An 18242-nucleotide genomic window follows, 5' to 3' on the forward strand; every position below is an offset into this window, starting at 1 on the left:
TATAAGACCTAGAAGAGGTCTTGGAAAGAATCCAGTGAAAATGAGAGGCCCTGAAGTTGAAGATTCATCAGTTTTACAGTAAATCTGCCTCTTGACATCAGGTGGGCAGAGGTGGGTAATACGGGTAATGATCATGCCCTATAAATCAGTATCCCAAATTATGATTCCTAGCTTTTAGATACTCCCACCACTTCATGCTCCAAGTTAAAACTATATAAACTGCCTTTGATAAGGATTACAATTCTGGACCTTAATATTTTCATTGAATTCTATCTCCATAAGAACACAAGCCTCCAAAATGGAGTGTAACTTGATTTGTTTTTAGCATTTACTGGTTTCCAGACACTGTATTGAAGACTCTACTGAATAATTTCACTTACTTCTTTCAATAATAAGGGAAAAATATGATTTTTAAAAATTTTAATTTTGAGAAATTAGGACTAAAATCATTAGTAATTGCCTAATGTTACCAGTGATTCAATAGCAAGCCCTGTCTGTCTGAGGTCAAATCTATGGTTATCCCTTCCCTGGCCCCTAATTCAGTACTATTTCTGCTGTATAGAGTGAATAAGGAAAGTAAAAGTAGACCTTGGTAAACATTCTTAGTTGTATGGGAATTTCAGAACATATGCTATAGTGGTGAATATTTTAAGATTTTAGAACAAAGTCAGTGGCATTGATGGCTATTTATTTAGCAAATAATGCTTCCTTTGAGATCCGCACACACATACTACAGTGTGTCTTTGGAAAGCAAAGAATATGGATCTAAAGGATTAAGACAATCAACTTTCAGATATTCCCCTGAGAGAAAACTCTTGAGCAGACAGCAACTCATACATGGAATGTAATTGAGTTGTCACAGATTGGGAAGTATGCTCAGAAGTGCTTGGGCTGGGTATTCATGGGGTTTATACTCTAGTTATCATGCCGGTGTTGGAAGCAACGGCAAGATTCAGTTCTAGGTAGATCCCGCCCGGAATCTTGGGTGCTATCACAGAGGCAGACCAAGTAGAGCTTGTGAGGGCTCTGTGTATATGCAAATAAGGAGACAAGATAGGCTCAAAAAGAAAACAGAATAAAGATCTCCATTCTCTTCTAGAACAGGCCCAGGCACTCCCTCAAAGACTCCTGGAGTTATGGTTCAGAGGACAGAGTGTTTTGTGGGGAGAAAGGTAGAGACTAGAACAAGGTTCAGATATGTTGTTCGATTTTCAGAAAATATATGCCCAATTGAGTTAAAATCTGGGTGTTAGTATTAAAAAAAACTTTTATTAGCAGAGTGGTTTTTTTTTTTTTTTTGGAGTAAATGTATAGGTACTTTTCATTAATCAGATTATGGTGTAGCCAGAATAAATATACGCTCAGTATGTTTCTGTACCTTGTATATACATTTTACATTAAGCACACTGTAGAACATTTCTTGTTTACTTGTCTTCATACTCACTACAATGTGAGCTCCTTGAGGGCAGTGTTTATGATTCCTTCTTACTTGTAGCCCTTATGTCCTTCATACATGGATTCTCTCAGCATGTAATTGTTGCGTTACTGACAAGAAACTGAGACAAAGTGAGATTCTAACTAACTTACATTGGGTAGCAAGTAAGTGGCAAAAATAAAATTAAAGTAAAGCCTGTGACCTCTGGGTTCTTCTAATGGCCAGAACTCTCCTAATAATCTGCAGTAATGTCTGGAAATGGCCAGACATCACTGAGAACTTCTAGAGTTCCTTGAGGCATCTAGCATTACCAAATGTAGAAAAATTGTGTTATATTCTACGTAGTTTTGTTTTGATACAAAGCCCATAACTTCCTGTGTGCATGCTTAAGTTATCCTTGGTTTTGTGTTTTGAGTGGATTTGCTCATTGGATTTTATTTTTCCTGGATTATTCCTTTTTTATGAACTGTGTTTTTCAGTCTCTGATCTATCCCACCGTGCCCCCAGTTCATTAATGGCAATGTCACACAATAAATAAGCCCCAATCTGCTGGCCCATTTTTGTTGACCTAATGGGGTGGTTCATCAGTACTGTTGAATTTTCCTTAATATTCACAACTGTATCTGATGAAGCCAGATATGCTAAATTGTCCATTTCCCCAGGCAGAATCAATCGTGCTACTATTATAGCCTCTGAGCTCATAGCTCTATCAAAGTGCTTTCCAAGTCATATTGTAAAATATCAGAAAATAAGAGCTACGATTCCAATACTGGAATATAGGTATACCTTGGAGATATAATGGGTTTGATTCCGGACTACCACAATAAAGCAAATAACCCAATAAAACAAGTCAAATGAATTTTTGGTTTCCTATTGCCTATAAAAGTCATGTTTATACTATAACATAGTCTATTAAGTATGTTATGGCATTATGTAAAAAAAAAGTATATACCTTAATTTAAAAGTACTATATTGCTAAAAAATGCTAACCATCATGTGAACTTTCAGTAAGTCATAATTTTTTGACTGGTCTTCAAGTCTTGCCTTGGTACTGACGGCAGCTGACTGATCATAGTTGTGGTTACTAAAGATTGAAGTGGCCGTGACAATTTCTTAAAACAATAAAGTTTGTCGTGTGGATTGGCTTTTCCCTTCATAAATGATTTGTCTGTAGCATGCAGTGCTGCTTGATAACATTTTACTCACAGTAGAACTTCCCAATTAGAGTCAATCCTTTCAAACCCTGCCACTGTTTTGTCAACTAAGTTTATGTTATATTCTAAATTCTTTATTTTCCCTTCAACAATCTTAATAGCATCTTCACCAAAAGTAGTTTCCATCTCAAGAAACCACTTTTTTGCTCATCATAAAAAGTGACCTTTCATCCATTAAAGTTTCATTATGAGATTTCAGCAATTTCCTCACATGTTCAAGCTCTACTTCTGATTTTAGTTCTGCTATCTGCAGTTACTCTCTCCACTGAGGTCTTGAACCCCTCAAAGGCATCCAAACTCCTGTTAGTATTGATATTTGATATTGATATTTTGACCTTTTCCCATGAACTTAACTGGCATCTAGAATGGTGAATCTTTTCCAGAAGTTTTCCATCTACTTCACCATCAGAGGAATCACACTCTATGGCAGCTAGACCTTACAAAATGTATTTCTTAAGTAATAAGACTTGAAAGTTGAAATCATTCTTTGATCCACGGGCTGCAGAGTGGACATTGTATTAATAGGTCTGAAATAGCATTAATTTCATGGTCCATCTCCAGCAGAGCTCCTCGGTGACCAGTTGCATTGACAATGAGCAGTAATATTTTAAGAAGAATTTTTTTCCCCCAGCATCAGGTCTCAACAGTGGGCTTAACACATTCAGTGAAAAAAAACCACCTTGTAAACAGATGTGCTATCCTCTAGACTTTATTCTTACATGTGTAGAGCGTGGCCAGAATTTGATGTAATTCTCAAGGGACCTCAGACTTTTGAATTGGTAAATGAATATTGGCCTCAACTGAAAGTCACCAGCTGCGTTAGCCCATAACGAGAGAATCAGCCTGTCCTTTGAAGATTTGAAGCCGTTGGCTTCCCTTCTCTAGCTCTGAAAATCTTAGGTGGATCTCCTTGCAGTATAGGGCTGTTTTGTGTACATTGACCGTTTGTTATTTTGTGTAGCCATCTTCATGAACTGATTTAGCTACATCTTCTGGGTAACTTGCTGCAGCTTTGCCTCAGCACTTGCTGCTTTCGTTTACACTTCCTTGTTAGGGAGATGGCTACTTTCCTTAAACATCATGACTCAACCTCCGCTAGCTTCAGACTTTTCTTCCGCAGCTTCCTCACCTCTACAGTCTTCAGAGAACTGGAGAGAGTTAAAGTCTTGCCCTGAACTAGACCTTGGCTTGGGGGAGTGTTGTGTCTGGTTTGATGTGTCCAGACCCCTCAGACTGTCTCCATGTCACCAGTAAGGCTGTTTTGCTTTCTTATTCATCTGTTCACTGGAGTAGTGCTTTTAATTTCTTTCAAGAACTTTTCCTTTGCATTCACAACTTGGGTAACTGGTGCAAGAAGTCTAGCTTTCAGCCTTTCTTGGCTTTCGACATGCCTTCCTCACTGAGCTTAATCATTTCTAGGTTTTTTATTTTTTTATTTATTTTTATTTTTTATTTTTCACCATTTCTAGTTTTTGATTTAAAGTGAGAGACATGGGACTCCTCCATCCATTTAAACACTTCAAGGTCATGGTAGGGTTAGTAACTGTCCTAATTGCAATATTGTTGTGTCTCAGGGAATAGGGAGGCCCAAGGAAAGGGAGACAGAGGGATGGCCAGCTGCAGAGTAGTCAAAACACACACAACATTTATCAATTAAGTTTTCCATAACTTGGGCATATTTTATGACATCCCAAAACAGTTAACAAAAATATCATCAAAGATCACTGATCACAGAACATCATAACACATAGTTGTGGAAAACTTTGAAATATGAGAATTACCAAAATGTGACACAGAAACCCTAAATGAGCAAGTGCTGTTGGAAAAATGGCTCAAATAGCCTTGTTGGATGCTGGGTTGCCATAGATCTTAAATTTGTAAAAAAAAAAAACACAGTGAAGAAACACAGTGAAACAGTGAATAAGTGAAACACTTATTGCACAGTGCAGTGCAATAAATCAAAGCATGATAGAACAAGGTAGGCCTGTAGTGTCCCTTCTGTCCTGTGTGTTCCAGTCTTTTGGAAGAATATAATCATCTGCTGCCTCATCCTATTTTAGATTAACTGTCATAGAAGAGTACCCCTATAGCCATGGGTCCTCCCATCCTAATGCAACATGTATTACCCTCACTCCATAAGAAATACTCTCTCTCTTCTCTTTGTACCCTCACCATCCTGCTTCAATGGTAGAGATCTTGGCACAGCCTTCATTCATTTAATAAATATTTGTTGAATATCTTGTATAGGTAGGAAATCATAAGTTTTAAGGCTGCTTCCATCCCATGTGAATAAGCCACTTTGAGTTTTACAAATATATAAACTTTTTTAGTGGTCAGCCGACTCCTATGGAAAAAAAAGGGGACAATTGGAATGCACTCTGACACCAGAGCTATTGAAAAGAAAATAAGCACAGAATTGACATGATTGTATCAAAGAGGTCATTTCCTTCATATGGGGCAAACATTTAATTTCCAAAGAATGGTTGACAACAGCCTCCTTAACCAGTGTGAGCAACGTTTTTCCCAGTAATGGAAACATCCTATCTCAGAAATATCCTAAGAACTCTCGGCGCTATAACAACATTAGTTCCTTTTTTTTTTTTTTTTTTTTTTTTTTAACACTAGTTCTTTTGAACTGACCATCCATTTACAAAAAGAGAAGCAGGCACGGGCTCCCTGGTTGGTTATTTGCCCATGTGAATAGGAGAAGCGCACAGTGTTCATCAGCATCCATATCAAGGCCCAGGAAGAGTTGTTCCACTCAGTCACTCTGTAAGGGGAAGCAGTGTCATCGGTCTATGAAGTGAGCATTCAGGGCTTGGAAGAGAGAAGACATGAGGTCTTGGCTGCCTCTGCCTCCCATGTAGACACCATCCATGCAAGCTTTTCTGAAGAAAAATGCTGGTCCTATAGACTTTTAAGCATGTCATCCATACTCATTCCTTGGAAGACAATATTACTTAAGAAAATAAGTAATCCCAAGCACTTCTAACTAAGGAGAAGTTACTTCCTCTGCCTTCCCACCCCGAGGCATTCAGTGACTCTAACATCTACCTCCTGCCCTCTCACCATAAGAGGTGGTTTGTGTGTTTCCACTTTGTAAAGAGTTATTCAACACGTTCAAAGCATTGTAATATTTCACATTCACTGGTCAAATGCCACCAACTGTCTACCCAAATCTGAGCCCAGGGGCCTATCATTTTTACTACTTCAGTTAGTTACTGAGCTTCTCCCCCCCAAATCTACTACTTTGCTGAATACTCAGACATATCATAGAAATGATGATGGGGTAGGAGCAGAGGGATGAGTAAGGATTTTTGAAGCAAGTGAAAAAAAAAGAGACATAAAGAAGTGGGAAAACCTGTTTCTGCTGTTACAACTGTCACTCCTTCCTTTCAGTAATTGTTTTAACACAAAGGTGCCCTGGTTCTTGGTGGCAACCCTCATTTGTGACACACTGATGGCACACAGCATATCTTCTCTCCATGGTCCCATGGGCACAAAACCAGATTGCCATGCATATTGATTTTTCTCTTATCCCATCGAGACATCACAGCTGCCCCCTCACAGTGTAGGTGGAGGCGAAACCTCACTCCTGAGCAGGACAAATGTATCCTCATAGCACTGCTCTTGGAACAACTCCCATTCTGCTATGAGCCTTTTCCATTTGCTCCTTCTGGGGTGGAGAAAATGAAAGCAAGGACCTCAGAGGACCTTAGACAAGTCTGAAGAATAAAAAATAAAACAGCTGGGTTAAAACCAGCTCAATAAATTTTCTACATTTTGCACACTTCTCTGAAACTGGCTCTGGAAGATGCTGAGAAAGGAAATTGAATCTGGCTTGAGATTTAAAGGAGGCAGATGTATCTGAATGTAAGTGGTAAATCACTGTGGTCTTCTTTATGAGGTGATTAAATTATCTGACTGATAGTTACATAATTAGTGTTCTAACACATTGGGCCTGGGATTTGTGGTTACATGCTTGGCACACATGTGATCTGATGTCTCTGCTCACAACTGGCTGCACATTGTGATTTCTCTGTCTGTATTTGAAGATCAAAATCAGAAGCACAGGCAGGAACTATGGCAACCAGTAGCACTGATTGGACAAATGTTTCAATGTTTTGAGGGCTTCTAAATCTTGGACCTTGGTTCAAGTGATGCTGAGCCTTACCTTAGACCACAGGTCAAATACTCAGAAATTATTGTTTGGGTACTTTTACTCTGATTAATGGGGATCGTGAGAGCTAATTCTTTTCACTCTCCTCCCATGAGAAGTCCATAAGCATACCCACCAAAAAGATTATTCATCTATTCAAACACAACTCTCATGGCTCATCTGGGCTTTTCATCTGTTCATAAATCAGTGGCCTCACACATAAGTGAGTACCTGGTGGGTTTCAAGGACAGTTTTCCTGTCTTTTCTCCACTCACTATTTCACTGTATACTTTACACGTGTTCATACACAGAGGCACACAGACTCAGTCTTAGGCTGTGGGTAAATGAAATCTCTAAAGTAATAAACTCTACTTTTAATTCCAAGGCTTAGCCTCCAAACACTCCGGAAGGAATTAATGCAAATTTACACTGATAGATACCAGGTTCTTACATGAGAATTATTTTCATTTAAAAAGGCACTTCGATTAAAATCAGATGAAGAAAAAATGTGGCAGAGAAGATAAAAGTTGTCTCTTTTCCAGTTTTGTAGGAAACATTCAGTTCAAGAGAGCTGTAAGTAAGTCACATGTCTAGATTTGATTTATGTCATTTTCATAAAATATGTTGGCTTGTAAAAATTATGAGACATCTTTGATGTTGAAGTATTTAATTTTTCCTTGACTTTATTTCCTTTAAATTAATCTTGACCAAAGAAAATACTTGAACATATCTTGATTTTGCCTCAAATTTTAAAAGCAATTCAGTTTAAGATTTATGTGAATGTATGTTCTGAAATGTCTTCTGAAATTCAATAAAATCCCTTGTATGGATGGTTCTAGAGGCCATGCTTTTAAATTTTGGTGTTACAGTCTCTTGAAGTTTTTCTAATTCCAGTTACCATCTAGAACAGTGCTTTTGTTCCTCACTCCCCATCCCCTCTTTTCTCTTCAAGTTCCTGCAATTATTGAATCAAGGAAGGATAATGGAGGAAAAAATATCTTCCATGTAGTGCTACATCAAACTGCTCTTTAGGGGAATTTTGCCAAATATAAGTTAAGGTATTTGGGGGAGATAAAGGATTTTACTCATTTGTTCAGAGGTTTCTTTATCATTCTCCAGATTTTTGCTCAACTATTTGTGAATGTTTAAGAAAACTAGCATAGGGACACCTGGGTGGCTCAGCGGTTTAGCACCTGCCTTCAGCCCAGGGCGTGATCCTGGCGTCCCGGGATCAAGTCCCACATCGGGCTCCCTGCATGGAGCCTGCTTCTCCCTCTGCCTCTCTGCCTCTCTCTGTGTGTCTCTCATGAATAAATAAATAAAATCTTTAAGAAAAAAACAAAGACTAGTATAGAGTATATTCCCAGAGTTAGCAAAGACTTACAGGCTTAACTACAAAAGAACCATGGGGATTTTCTTAATAAAACACAATATTCAAGCATTAGGATCATGAGATTAAAAACAAAAACACTGGAATGTCTTAGAATCATGACTTGAGGTCAACTAATATTCGATAAAGGAGGAAAGACTATCCATTGGAAGAAAGACAGTCTCTTCAATAAATGGTGCTGGGAAAATTGGACATCCACATGCAGAAGAATGAAACTAGACCACTCTCTTTCACCATACACAAAGATAAACTCAAAATGGATGAAAGATCTAAATGTGAGACAAGATTCCATCAAAATCCTAGAGAAGAACACAGGCAACACCCTTTTTGAACTCGGCCACAGTAACTTCTTGCAAGATACATCCACGAAGGCAAAAGAAACAAAAGCAAAAATGAACTATTGGGATTTCATCAAGATAAGAAGCTTTTGCACAGCAAAGGATACAGTCAACAAAACTCAAAGACAACCTGCAGAATGGGAGAAGATATTTGCAAATGACATATCAGATAAAGGGCTAGTTTCCAAGATCTATAAAGAACTTATTAAACTCAACACCAAAGAAACAAACAATCCAAATAATGAAATGGGCAAAAGACATGAAGAGAAATCTCACAGAGGAAGACATAGACATGGCCAACATGCATATGAGAAAATGCTCTGCATCACTTGCCATCAGGGAAATACAAATCAAAACCACAATGAGATACTACCTCACACCGGTGAGAATGGGGCAAATTAACAAGGCAGGAAACAACAAATGTTGGAGGGGATGCGGAGAAAAGGGAACCCTCTTACACTGTTGGTGGGAATGTGAACTGGTGCAGCCACTCTGGAAAACTGTGTGGAGGTTCCTCAAAGAGTTAAAAATAGACCTGCCCTACGACCCTGCAATTGCAGTGTTGGGGATTTACCCCAAAGATACAGATGCAGTGAAACGCCGGGACACCTGCACCCCGATGTTTATAGCAGCAATGGCCACGATAGCCAAACTGTGGAAGGAGCCTCGGTGTCCAACGAAAGATGAATGGATAAAGAAGATGTGGTTTATGTATATAATGGAATATTACTCAGCTATTAGAAATGACAAATACCCACCATTTGCTTCAACGTGGATGGAACTGGAGGGTATTATGCTGAGTGAAGTAAGTCAGTCAGAGAAGGACAAACATTATATGTTCTCATTCATTTGGGGAATATAAATAATAGTGAAAGGGAATATAAGGGAAGGGAGAAGAAATGTGTGGGCAATATCAGAAAGGGAGACATAACGTAAAGACTGCTAACTCTGGGAAACGAACTAGGGGTGGTAGAAGGGGAGGAGGGCGGGGGGTGGGAGTGATTGGGTGACGGGCACTGGGGGTTATTCTGTATGTTAGTAAATTGAACACCAATAAAAAATTAAAAAAAAAAAGAAAATTAAAAAAAAAAAAAAAGAATCATGACTTGACCTTAAGACTGTAGGCTTTCCCTTTGCCAGAATGGGACTTGTTCATGTTTTTTATCCAGACACTCTGGTGTAAAAACATAATTTAAAAAAGAATGGTTAACCTGGTGGGGGTGAAAAAGCTAAGATGAAAATGTTTGGTGCTAGGTTTTTGTTCACCGTTCACTGTTTATTTTAAAATTCATGGAAGCTCTAAATCCTGTCATAATCTATAAATAATTCTAGTAAAGAATGCCAAAGGTAGAAATGAATTTCTCTCCATGGGACCTGGATGACATTTGATCTCCTTAAATATACAATGACTTCACACCTCTTTCAAAGGTGTCCCTAGTCCTGTTCAACTTTTGCAGCTGCATCTCAAAATAACCAATAAAATATCTAAAATGCATTTATTTAATCTTTATTTTCAAATATATTGAATATCATAATCAAAAAATAAATGTAAAAAAAAATAAATGTAATAGCTAATATTGGTTTGCTACTTACTGTGTATAATGCATTGAGTTTTATTATTTCACTTAACACTCACACCACTAAAGACCTAGGTTTTATGATTTTTCTCATTTTACCGAGGAACCTGAAGGATGGAGGTAATTTATCCAAAGCCACAGAGTTAGCAAAGAACAATCAAATATCTGACCCATATAGTCTAACTCACAACTAGACACACACCAAACATAAACACAGGGACAAATACTGACATTTTAGTACATTTAGAGAAAAATTTCATTTTGTTGGATCATTACTATTATTGCTTCTCAGATTAGACCAGAAAAAATTTTCTGAATTTATAATCTTATTCAGAAGTCTTAACTAGAGTATACTATGCTAAGCGAAATAACTCAGAGAAAGATAAATACCGTATTATTTCACTCACATGTAGAATTTAAGAAACAAAACAGATGAACATAGGGGAAGAGAAGGGAAAGTAAAATAAGATAAAAACCGAGAAAGAGACAAACCATAAGAGACTCTTAACCATAAGGAACAAACTGAGAGTTGCTAGAGGGGAGAAAAGTGGGGTGATGGGCATGAAGGAAGGCACGTGATGTAATGAGCACTGGGTGTTATATGCAACTGATGAATCACTAAATTCTACCCCTGAAACCAATAATACACTAGATGTTCACTGACTTGAATTTAAATTTTAAAAAGGTCTGAAAGGCATTAAGCTACCATGAAAATGACTTCTCTGAGTTGGTTTCCCATCTTCCTACCAATCTTCTGCTACTTTGAGATGAACTCAAACCTAACTTCTTGACAGGATAGGAAGGAACAAGAGTTTTGTAAATAGATGGTTAGAATTCATGAGTGTTTACCAATGACTCTGAAAGGATATGTCGAAACTTGTAGCATCATGGCACAACTTGCACAAACCCCATACGAGGTCAGCTTATTTACCTACCTAGTCAATCTGTCAACTTGATGTTAATGTGGCATTACATTCAACTTGAGCTTCTCTCTGTCTCTCTTTTCTTTACAATTCCAACTTCTGATTTTGTCTACTTATTAGTGTACGAATTCTAACTAGATTCTAAGAGTAGAAAACTATGCCAAGATAATGATTCTTCCAAAGCTGGCCCTTGTTATTTACTTTTGCCACAATGTTCCTCATCTTTTTTTTTTTTTAAAGATTTTATTTATTTATTCATGATACAGAGAGAGAGAGAGAGAGAGAGAGGCAGAGACACAGGCAGAGGGAGAAGCAGTCTCCGTGCAGGGAGCCCAATGTGGGACTCGATCCTGGGACTCCAGGATCACGCCCTGGGCCAAAGGCAGGCGCTAAACCACTGAGCCACCCAGGGATCCCCCACAATGTTCCTCATCTTATGCCAGTGAGGAATTGGATAAATCAGAACTGACTTCTCTACTAAAATTAGTTCTCAGAAAAGTATCATGTAATTGGATGTAACTTCCTCAAGTCTCATAATCTTAATACCTTTTTAGGCTCTGTATACAACTGACTAGAAGTTAGCAAGCAGTCAACTTTTGTTATAAAATCTGGATATGGCAGGTGTTTGAAATGTTGCTAATACTTTCATCCAGTGATTTCAAATGTGCACTGTTTTTACATAATATTGTTAAGGCATTCACAGCAGCCTATTTAGAACAGCTTTCTCCTCACTTATATGGCCAGCTATTCAATCACATTTGTACAGATTCCATTCTATGTCACATCTTGGTAGCACATGGAACTCCAAACTCATTTAGCCCCAAAGGTACCTAGATTAGTCATAATTATATATTTAACCTGGGGGTGGGAGCAGTCAACCCATCTTATAGAATACAACAGTACAACAGAAATGCAGTCTTTAGAAACTTCTCCTGGCTATGACTTCTTCAATGACCTTGGAAGAGTTACTTAACTCTTAAACTGTTAAATCTATGAATTTACTTAGAGTAATCGAATAATGACTATAAAAATGGATTGTTCTGATTTGTATTCCAGTGTTCACAGCAGCATTATTCACTGTAGCCATTTGGAAACATCCCAGTGTTTATCAGCAAATGAATGGATTAACAATATATGGCATATACAAACAATGAAATATTATTCAACCATAAAAATGAATAAGGTTTTGATACATGGTACAACATGGAAGAATCTTGAAAACATGATGTTAAGTAAAATAACCCAGGAACAAAACGACAAATGTTGTTGTTCAATTCCAATTATATGAAATATCTAGTTTACGCAAATTCATAGATACAGAAAGTAGATTAGAAAAATTATATGAAATTCCATTTATATGAAATTCCAGTTATATGAAATATCTAGTTTAGGTGAATTCATAGAGACAGAAAGTAGATTAGAAGTTACCAGGAGCTATGGGGTGAGGAGAACAGGGAGTTGATGCTTAATGTGTTAAAATATTCTGTTTGGGATAATTTTACTTTTTTTAAAGATTTTATTTATTCATGAGAGAGAGAGAGAGAGAGAGAGGCAGAGACACAGGCAGAGGGAGAAGCAGGTTCCATGCAGGGAGCCCAATGTGGGACTTGATCCTGGGTCTCCAGGATCAGGCCCTTGGCTGAAGGTAGGTGCTAAACCGCTGAGCCAACAACGTGTCCCTGTTTGGGATAATTTTAGAGTTTTGGAAATCTATAGTGGTGATGATTGTACAACATTGTGAATGCAATTAATGCCACTAATCTGTACACTAAAAAGCGCCCCTATAGCAAATTTTGTTATACATTTTGTCATAATTTAAAAAAATTAACATTTAATGCCATATACCAAAACTCATTGTTCACTTTATTTTCTATCTTTTTTAGGATTTTATTTTTTTATTCATGAGAGACACAGAGAGAGAGAGAGAGGCAGAGACACAGTCAGAGGGAGAAGCAGGCTCCATGCAGGGAGCCCGACACAGGACTCAATCCTGGGTCTCCAGGATTGCGCCCTGGGCTGACGGCACCACTAAACCACTGAGCCACCCAGGCTGCTCCTCATTGTTCACTTTAAATGAGTGAATTGTATGGTATATAAATTATATCTCATTAAAGCTGTTAAAGACAAAACATAGATTGTTATAAGGTACAGGTGGACATCCGTAACTAAAAGGGTAAGGGGATGGAAAGACTTGGAGCCACTTGGATAGGTCAATGTGGTAAATAAATACAAGTTAGCACTGTTAGCTGTGCTCCCTTAAATTGTTCAGGTTTGCTTCTCTTTCCTTGCTGGTCTGCTTTCTAATTTTGAGCATTTTCATTCTTCCATATAGATGGGTCCATTCTGAGAAAACAGAACTGAAGGACCTTAAACCAACCACTCTGTTAAGCTCTTGGTACCATATGTGTCACATGTTACTGAGTTGAGGAACTGACTTGATACTGACCCCCTCCTCTTCCTATGGATTATGATAGTGCTTAGCTGGGGATAATATTGCTGAAATTTGCCCACCTTTCCCATTCATTGCTCAGACATCACTTTAGATCATAGACAGGGTTGACCATCACATCAGAACTTTGACAGTAGTAATTATTAGACTATTCTTAGACCTTTCCATTTCCCCCCTAACTGAAATGCCCCTAGATAATTTACAACCTAAGAGCTTTAGTTATTTACTTTTCACTAGAGAAGGAAAAATTCTAGAGCTATTAAATCTAATCCCATATTTCACAAATTTGGACTCAGATTTGATTCTATATCCCCAGTTCTTCAGTAATCCATTGCTATTTCTAAGTAAATCACATCTCTTGACATTCCCCTTGGTTATAATATTGCTATACTTTGTAGCTACAATAATATTATCTTAATATTCATCATAATGCAATTTTTCGTATATTTGTCAGTCTCCCTCAATAATCTATGAACTTCAGAATGGCAGGAACCATGTGCCATTTTTATCTTCTCACTTCAACCAGAGTGCCTGGCCTATAGTTATGCACAAAAAAGTTTACTTACGTGAATCAATGAATAAAAAAATGAATCCGTAATAAATACCATTGAAAGAGCAAAGTAAATAAAATAATCCTTTACTGATGAAAAAAAAACAAAAGACATCTCAGTGAAAAAGTGCCCAGTTTTGTGACTAGTAAGATATTCAATGGGCCAGTCATCAATCCCCTATGTAGATATGTAGCCACAAATTCCCTTTCCTCACTGGTTGTGTGTGTGTGTGTATACAGTCCAAGAGTTGCAGCCTTGTTTTTTTTTTTTATCAGAATTCATGTATTATGTAGCTAAATCACAACTCTATAATACATTGGAAAGGGACTAAATGAGACGTGCCAAATAGTTTAAATGTAAAAATAGAAAACAGTGTCTGAAAGGTCAGTTAGATTGGAATATAATCTTAGTAATAAAGTAAAATGTTTTCAATCTGACATCATAGGACAGGTTGGGCTGTAGCAGATCTATTCACATGGGTTCTGAATGACAATCAAAAGATATTCTTTGGGGCTACCATGATTTCATGTTTCTTTGATCTGATCCTAAGAAAAGTGAGGTCGTTCTGAGGATCAATGTCACGTACTGTGCTCTTGGCTTTCATTATCAGCTGATGAAGAAGACCTGCATATTGAACCGTTGTTGAGTTGTCCAACGTTCGAATAAGGATGCCTTCTGCATTTACAACCATAGTTCCAATGACCCCTTATGGCTCCGGATCCTCTTTAGGGTTTCCTCCACCTCTGCCATCGTGCAGACAGCTGGACTCTCGGCTCAGTCCGGTGCCAACGCTACCTGGGAAGTCCGCTGAGTTGCAGCCTTGTTAAAGAAGAGTAAAGCATTGTCTTTCAAAATAAGCATAATTTCCTGCTAATGTCATAACAGAAATGTATCAGAGTCTGGCTAATTACATTTTTATAGTTACCCAGAACATTTTTCAAGTTCCAAAGTGCTCCGTTTACTCACTTACACTTGTCCTTAACTGATATGTCATTAAATATACACCAGGAGGGGACAAATGCAGAACTCAGTGGTTCAGCATTAGGATGCAATTGAATGGTATTAATGGTAAGATCCTGTCATTCTTTTCTAAGAAATTACGTTGAATGAAATATGCACTTCAGATTTTTGACCCACTCAATTCCAGTAGAAAATCTGTGTAAGTTTGGGCACCTGAGTGGCTCAGTGATTAAGCATCTGCCTTAGGCTCAGGGCATGATCCTGGGATCCAGGATCAAGTCCCACATCGGGCTCCCCAGGGGGAGCCTGCTTCTTCCTCTGCCTGCGTCTCTGCCTCTCTCTCTCTCTTTGTGTATCTCATGAATAAATAAAATCTTAAAAAAAAAAAAGAAAATCTGTATAAGTTATTTAACCTGATATCTGTACACTCACTAAAGCCAATAGCTGAAATGCATACAGAGGCTGAAAAGCATATGAATGAACCAAATCCGAGATGTATTTATGGAATGATAAATTATCCACATTAAATTTAGATAGCAGAAGGGAAGTCTCTCGGGCATCTACAGATTTTCGATTTCATATGAGCATTTGTGTTTGATTCTGATGTCTGGCTGTTCCATTTAAGGTAACTATTTTTACATTGTGGCATTTTCCTTGCATTATTTTTGTTCTAAAGTCTTGAATAGAGCTGCTGGGCACTATTAAAAGCTTTTAATTTTAACTCCTGAATGGATAAAACAATACAAAGAACAGTGTTGTCTTCATACAATAATCATGTAGATTTAACTCTAAATGTTACATTTTGTTCACTGATTCTTTCATGATGGATTTATTAAATATTTATGGAGATTTTTCTATGAGTCAGACACCATGCCAGACATAGGTTTTCCCTAAAAGAACTGAGAGTTTAGTGGTGGGAGATGAACAGCAAGCAGACACTTCCATTATTTGATGAGCCAAGATGGAGATAATCACAGAGGGTATGGGAATATTGAGAATGAACACCTAACTCATCCTGTGGATAATGGATGTCATCTCTAGGAAGAGGTGACAAGTAGGAACCAGAAGCAGAGAAGAAAATGAGAACATTCTGGATAAAGGGCAGGATATGAAAAGCCCAGAGACATAAGCAAACCACCCACTATGGCAGAGTGCTGAGCTTAGGGACACTTAGGAGAATTTTAGCTTTAAAACATTAGTTAACCACCAACTGATATTGACTATGCTTGGACACTTTCTTCCCCACATCACCAGAATCAACCTGCCTTTTCAGGTTTGTCCAGAGAGTTAATTAGAAGCCATTCTTGTGATTTTACTTATTTATTTTTAAAAAGGCTATTTATTTATTCAGTCATGAGAGACCTAGGGAGAGAGGCAGAGATGTAGGCAGAGGGAGAAGCAGGCTCTCTGCAGTGAGCCCAACATGGGATTCAATCCCGGGATCATGATCTGAGCCAAAGGCAGACACTCCATCACGGATCCACTCAGGCATCCCCATTCTTCTGATTTTAGACCTGGGTCTAATATGAGTTTGTGACACCATTACCTAATCACTCTAGCTTGATTATTCCATTCTGGGTGAATAGCCAAGCAAGTAGAGTCCAATAATATGGAACAAAGAACCATTTTCAATGTAACAAATCTATTTTACTTTATACTTTAAAAAGTGTGCTTACTTCATTAACTCATTTTCCCTCCCAGCCATCTCGTGTGTTAGGTATTATAATATCCACTATAAAAAGTGAGGGAAGATGACCATTTGTAACAGCATGGATGGATCTAGAGGACACAATGCTAAGTGAAATAAGTCAGTCAGAGAGAGACAAATGGCATTTGATTTCACTCATCTTTCGATGCAGAGCCAGGTGGAGAAGGACAAAGAGAAGTCTGTGCAGCAAATAAAAGACATCTAGTACCTTTCCTTTTGTAAAATGATTTTTAATTTTTCTTGCAAAAGTTTTATGTGCTCACTGCTTTTAGAAACCTAACAACACTAGAGAAGTATAAAAAATAAGATAAAAAGTTGACCCCCACACACACCCCACCTGATCCTCCACACTCTCCCCCTAAATTCAGTCTCCAGGTGGCAGGAGACACAAGTGTGTATATTTGTGGAAGGAACAAAGATTAGGTGTGAAAAAAACTCATCATACGTCTGAGCTCTTTTTAAATTCTTTTCTTGATGCAAAGTGTACATGAATGCTACTATTTCTGCCCAGAATTCTTTTCCTTTCATTGTTCTTAAAGTCTGCTCACCTCTCAAGTCTCATCTTAGATATCACTTCTTCACCAAAGTTAAACCTACTTACTGATATAAATTAGATACCCAGGCTATTGCCCCTTCTTTTCTTTTTTTTTTAGCATCTGGCATTTTTCCTGTATAGCATTTACCATAATCAGTGAAGAAGCTTTTATTTGTGTGCCTAACTGATTAATGCATGTATGTTTATCTCTCCAGTGGTTTCTAAGCTTAGGGAGGCCAGATAGCCTCCCTGTCCCTAGCCCCTACTACAGTGATTGGCACAAAGTAGAAATTAAATGATTATGTGTCCATGTGTGCACCCTGACTTAACATTTCAAATCTACAGAAAAAGCTCAAAATTCAGCGCAGGGAATTTCATCAGTGTTTAACATATAGCCACATGTGTGCGCACTCTCTCTCTCCCCCTCTTTCTTACTAGCTCTCCCCTTTTCTCCTCCCCATTTTTCTCTCCTTTTCTCTTTTTCTCTCTTCTTGTCGATTTATGTTCTAAATCTTTTATTTCCAATCCAAACCATATTTTGACGTCTGAAAATGTTTAACAATACTTAACTAAGACTGAGGACTTTTCTTGCTCTCTTCCTCTCCTTCATGGTGTGTTTTGGGGAGATTGTTTATCATATAACATCCTACAATTCTCATTTCTGTTTTCTTCTTGTATTAACTTTGATTGCCATCTTCTTTTCAGTAAAAAATGTCTTATATCTTTCTGGGTTAACAATAACAGGTGCATGTGGTGATGTGTGTGGCTTACACAATTTCTTAGCTGAAGAGAGCTTTTTCTGTTCGTCTCAGGAAGTGCTGTTTCTAAAATCAATAGTGTTTTCCTTTGTTCTGTACAGAAGGTGTATCTCCTTATTTTGTGATTATATTCTACTTTGGTAAGACTCTTAATTTTCACTGCTTTTTTTCATTCTTTATTCCAAGACTTCAAGGTTGTTTCCATCTGCAGCAGTAGTGTCTTAATAGTGTCACAAGACACTGGT

At 37.8% G+C, this 18242-nt stretch overlaps 1 protein-coding gene and 1 pseudogene across 3 annotated transcripts in view; one reads left to right on the plus strand and one right to left on the minus strand.

Moving 5' to 3' along the window:
• GABRB1 (gamma-aminobutyric acid type A receptor subunit beta1) overlaps positions 1-18242 on the plus strand; it is a 362570-nt gene that overhangs the window by 163735 nt on the left and 180593 nt on the right. The gene's annotated exons all lie outside the window — the stretch shown is intronic.
• LOC140604044 (dynein light chain roadblock-type 2 pseudogene) lies at positions 14292-14786 on the minus strand (annotated as a pseudogene).

This window comes from Canis lupus, chromosome 14, assembly GCF_048164855.1.
Source record: "Canis lupus baileyi chromosome 14, mCanLup2.hap1, whole genome shotgun sequence".
Lineage (NCBI taxonomy): Eukaryota > Metazoa > Chordata > Mammalia > Carnivora > Canidae > Canis > Canis lupus.